The sequence below is a fragment of the Hibiscus syriacus genome, unplaced genomic scaffold, assembly GCF_006381635.1.
Source record: "Hibiscus syriacus cultivar Baekdansim isolate YM2019G1 unplaced genomic scaffold, ASM638163v2 tig00111129_pilon, whole genome shotgun sequence".
Taxonomy (NCBI): domain Eukaryota; kingdom Viridiplantae; phylum Streptophyta; class Magnoliopsida; order Malvales; family Malvaceae; genus Hibiscus; species Hibiscus syriacus.
Window position 1 is genome coordinate 508,952 of NW_024062990.1, and position 5,941 is coordinate 514,892.

Here is a 5,941-nt window from a genome sequence, read left to right on the forward strand (position 1 = left end):
GTAAATTTACAATGTAACCGGTATAAATATACCGATTTTATGAGAAAATAAGTCATCATAAAGTATCGACCCTTATTAAATTTGCGTCGATACATTTTGTCCATAATGAATGTCAAACGAGTGCACGCATAAAGTGTCGATACATTTATTAAAACTATCGATCCCAAAAACATCGAAACCAATAATTACAATGTGATAGGTAAATTTACAATGTACCAGATAGAAATATACCATTTTAATGAAGAAAAAAATAGGTCTAAATAATGTATCGACACTATTTAAGTTTATGTCGATACTTTTTTCCAGAATGAATGCCCAACGAGGTGCACGCATAAAGTGTCGATACATTTAAAATTGTATTGATCCAAAAAACATCGAAACCGATAATTATAATGTAATAGGTAAATTTACAATGTTATCGGTATAAATATACCAGTTTACTTATAAAAATAGGTCAATATAAGAGCTACCTATTACATTATATAAGTGTTACCTAATATGTTATTGTACTTGATAATATTTCCGATTAAATGTTTATTTTATTATATAAACGTTACCTATTACATTATATAAGCGCTACCTAATATGTTATTGTACTTGATAATATTTTTAATTAAATGATATAATATAACCGATCTAAATTTTAATTAGTAACTTATTTAACCGGTCATACCTTTTTTTTTTTTTTTAAGAGAAGTTCCCACCCAAGCTCCATCTCTGAACTGTCGGTTACCATTTACTGAGTTTCAAGGAGGATACGGCATTGGGACATGCACTTTAAACAAGCTTCGATTACGAGGCTGAGATTTGACACCACTTCCCACTTACTTTGACGTGGCTCCATTCACTACCTCATTTTTCTCTATAATTTGTCAAACATTAATAAAACCCCTTGAAATAGACATTACAAACCAAAACAAGATTTGGACGGTAGAAGATTGGCCAAAACGACTTGGAATTTACGATCATAAACGAAGGCCAACATCTTCTTTTCTTTTTTTTTTTGGATAATTAAAGGCCAACATCTTTACGCTCTAAATAATTATACAAATCTCAATTATATTTTTTACATTAAACCGTGTCAGATTTTAAACAAAAGCAAGCATTATTTTGTGGATTTATAGATCGATCAAAAGCTACCACCTTCATCTTTACTCTTGATACCATCTTAGATATTTGACACGTGTTATAATGTCATTGAATTAGACATGTAACCTCGCGTGCACGAAACACAAGAAATTAGATATCATCATCATCATCCACTTTCGTTTCGAAAAGCAACGACGGAGTTAAAAAAAAGTAAGCTTTTTTGTTTTTTTAAAGAAAACGACACCGTTAGACTATATCAGCTTCAATCCCGTATTATTTAGTATTAAATTATCCGTAGACGCCTCAATTAAGTTGTTATTTGAAACCCTATCATCTGCCACCAGATTCTTTTCTTCTAATTCCATCAGCAGCAGCGCCTCCAGGGCCAACTCTTTGACAATTGCGGATTGTGGGGAGGAGCTGGTGGATATGGCGATATCGGATGCGGTGATTGGGAATTTGATGACGATCTACCTGGCAGTCATAGCGGGGATAAGGCATATGGTTTGGTGAGTGGGCGGAGATTTGGTGGTGGGTTCGTGCTGATAGTGTCCAGCACGGTGGTGGGTTTCATCTTGGTCGGCACGCTGACGTGGGATGTCATCCGTAAAGCCAAGTACGCGATTTCCGGCGATCACGCCGCTTCCGTACACGTCCAAGAGATGTGCAAGGGTGGTATTTGCTGGCACGGAGTCGCCGTTCGTTCGCCTGCTTCTCAGGTCCGCTTCAGGATCCCTCAACGAATTCCATACCGTTTGTAAAATTCAATTTAAAAAGAAAAGAAAACAGTTTTGAAGGGGCAAGTCTGTAAGATAAAATAGTGTTTCGCTATTCTTCCCTTGAATCTTGATCGATTGAGAGGGAATTTAAGATTGTGTATGAAGCTATAGGTAGGCCTAGATATGCCTTGTGGATAAACAATTCAACCGTCATTTCATTTACCAACCAAAGCTTGTTTGGTTTCTTCCAAGTGATTGAAACAGAGTAGTAGGTAATTCCAGTTGTTTAATAACTTTAGCTTTGGTCGAACTACCGACAAGATGTAAATCCAATAATTAAATTAGAGAAAAATTAACCAAAAAGGAAATTTAGTTAAGATAGAAGATTATTTAAGAAAATACGATCGTTTGAACAGTTGATAGGTAAAGTCGTCGTTAGATAGCAGGCCAGTAGCAAGGTCTTCATCATGTTATAGTTGAACTTAAAAAAAAAAAAGAAACCATGGAAGACGACAAGACGTCAATTATCGGTAACTTAGAAGTCGTCTTCGATGACAACAACTTGTCTCGATGCATATATTTTAATTATATTCGAAATATATTTGTGTAAGAAAAAAATAGAAATTTAAATAAGTTTTGTCTTGTAATTTTAACAGAATTTTTTTTGTTAAAAAATTTTAGGTTAAAATATTGATAGTATGTAAAGATTTTGTCAAGTTCAGTTGTAAAGCTGTTGTAATTTTTTTTAATGTCGTTTAAATTTTGGAAAAATGTAATTCTTTTGGTTAGATTTTTAAAATGTTGTTTAAGTTTTGTTAAAATGTTATTAATTCATTTACCATTGATTAGGTAAATATAACGATGGTCGAATAAAACTAAAGTAAATAATATTAAAATATGAGGACACAGTGTAATACTCTAATCCGATACAACCTAAATATCAATGGATTAAAGCATTACATGAGACCATCGAAATGGTTAACCCAAAAAATTTCTTTTAAAACGTACTTAACATCATCAAATCAGAAATCCATAATATGATTATAAGTTTAAACATTCAAACATGTTTACAAAATAGGAGCTCCCATCAGTGAAATCAAAATAAATAAGTTTACAAAATAAAATTTACGACTCAAATACAATTAAGGTCACTAAGTAGTACATGCCTACTAAATATGTATCCAATATGTACTCTTATAAACTGATCCAGCTGGAATCACGAACTGGCGGTAGCTCTTCCACCCGTCCTTTTAAGAACATGTGGTCAAAAATACATTTCGAACGTGAGTTCACGAGCTCAGTGACACACAAATAATTCTAATATATTTTTTGTATTCATTACATGAGTAATGCAAACATGTATAGACATTGGCATGCAAGTACATTAACACACGGACAAAGATATGCATCATTGTGTAGTCGGAAGGTCACTTAGAATCTCGAGACTCGCATCCCTCTATCATACCTAAGGTATCCTAGATAAGACTCGGGTCACTTAGCATCGAAATCTTCATCTAGAAGGGCCCTAATAGCCTAGTTCTTAGGACGCCTCCGAGGTTATATAGCATTAGAGACTATGTCTTGCTAGTTTACTCTTCAAAATACTTGGGCTGCCTCCGAGGTCACATAACATCGGAAACTATGTCAAATTAGCGTTTTAAGTGCATAAGCATTAACTTAACATATCTAAATATCTAGCCACACAAGGCGATCGTCATACGACTAAAGTAATTTGAGTGTCTTGATTGTTTCTCGAGCGTCACACACAAGGGCTAGTTTTATGTCATCTTAACCATTTGGGTTTCTAGTTGTAGTTGTCTTTATTAACTATTTTCACTTGTAGTTTTATTAGAAAGATCTAGTGTTAGTTGACCCCCTTTTCAAACTCCTTATTCAGTTTAAGTTTCTTATCCAATTTTCAACGAGGGTATCGATACTAAACCCTTTAGCATCAATACCGACCTTTGAGTATCAATACTCTTCTTTAGTACCGATACTGAAACTAACTACTGGGATCTGAGAAGCCCTGACAATGTCAATATCCTTAGTTGGAGTATTGGTACTTCTATACTAGAATATTGATATCGTCTTGGGTATCGATACCAAAATCTACTTCAATAATTTTAAATATTAAATTCAATACCAATATCTTTTCTTAGGGTATATATATTTTCTATGCAGTATCAGTACTCCCTTAGATACCTATATCAAAATGGGCTACTAAAATTTGAATACTGAACATAATACCGATATTCCATTTGAGTATCCAACGAACCTCATAATCATGTTGACCGAAATACTTAAAATTTGTTGACGTGTTAATCTCGTTGACCGAAATATTTTTTAACTAAAACGAATAAACTTAAAGTGATTATGTAAAATAGTTAGACATCTAAAATAAAAAAACATAATCTGTTTTATGATTTAAGCCGAAGTATATTACATTTGACCTTAGCATTGGGCTGGGAGATTAGATGTTGGCCCAACTATATTACATTTAACCTTTTTATTTAGAGTGTCTACGGAAAGGAGCACAATAGCGATATTGTATTTCATGTGGACCATTCAAAAGTTTGGGCAATTAAGACGAGTAAACAATGACAGATACTATAAGAAATTGAAATTGAAATTGGAAAATAAAATCAAAATAGTAATAATCTTTTGATTTAAAACATTATCCCTTTAGCACCAACGACTTGATCCTGGTGGGCAGAGGATAAAGAAGAAGAGACAAGATTTTGGAACCCAGGAATGGATTATATACATGAACAAAAGAGTGACCCATTGGAGCAGCGGCTTGGGAATTGGATCCTAACATATTCTCTCTCCCCTTTTGCTTTTGTTGAGAAATACTGTAGGACTTCTCAAAATGGAGCTGTTAAGGTTCTCCTCAGACTATTCTTTTTGGAAACTGATTAGGAGCTGCCCACAACACTGTGCAGAACAATATCCCTTTTAGATCTAACCAATTCATATACATACAAAGCAAAAAAAAAACTGATGCACCTTCACTTGATGTTTTCTAAGCTTGGCATTTTCTTCCTTTAATCGAGCAGCTTCATGTTCCAACTCCTTTCTGTAAGCCTGTGGCACTCCGATTATCACCACCACATGTCATGAAATAAGATAACACCATTCATATTGGATTACTTAATTATGTTAACTTTTTTTAACAGATTTATACCATTTTCTAGCTCTAGACCGAGCAGCTGACTCTCTGTACTTCATGAGCTTGTGCCGGTGATCGCCGTCGTTTTCTTGAGCCCTTTTTCTGCACAAGGAGGGGTTGGGACCAAGCGATGGAGTTGCTACAGCGGTAGTACGATTGTTGGCTGCGGAGTTCGAGCTCATGCTTCCCATGTACTGGAAAGCAGACCCAGAATTCAAGCTCAATATGGTTGAAGGAGGAGGGCCAAAAAATGTGGTTTCTTCATTATTGGATGGAGGCTCATGGTTGAAGGGTCTAGAGAAGAAGTCTTGAAAGATGGTGGCGGGAAAGCAGGGTTAGTGGTGGGGGTGTCATTTACAGAAGAGAGGCTGATATCTTTCCACACGTCCTCCATGGATTTTTCTTGCTTAGCTATCTGGAGATTATTGTTTTGATAAGAGAGAACTTGGGGGGGGGGGTGTTTTAGAATGGAAGGTGAAGTAACTTTGGGTGGCACAAGAGAGAGAATGTGGAGATTGAGAAAAATGTAGGCCATATTAGGGCAGTGGTTTGACGCTTAATTGTACTATCTGACAGTGAGCTCGCCACTCCATTCTCCAGTCTCCACCGGCCAACCCAGAAATTTCGAAATTGATCTCCCTACAGCCCATCTCTTTGAGTATCCTTGTTTCGGTTTCATACGGTGGGTTTATGAAATAGATATATTTAAATACTCTTATAATTTGTGTTTTATATTAATTATATATTTTAAGAAATATATTCAATTAGATAATATAATAAAATTATTTCTAAAAGAAGTATATTCAATTAAATAAAATAATAAAATAATTTCTAAGAGTTGTTTAATAGAATAATAGATTAACAAATATGTTACAATAGATATAAAAGAATGAGACGTATAAAATAAAAATTATTGTTATTTGTTAATTTTATTTAATAAAACACTTTAAATTAAATAATTGAA

General features: G+C 34.4%; 2 pseudogenes; one reads left to right on the forward strand and one right to left on the reverse strand.

Moving 5' to 3' along the window:
- Nucleotides 1–1,293: 1,293 nt before the first annotated feature.
- LOC120154406 lies at nucleotides 1,294–2,289 on the forward strand (annotated as a pseudogene).
- A 2,273-nt stretch (nucleotides 2,290–4,562) lies between these two features.
- On the reverse strand, nucleotides 4,563–5,512 carry LOC120154407 (annotated as a pseudogene).
- Between the last annotated feature and the right edge of the window lie 429 nt (nucleotides 5,513–5,941).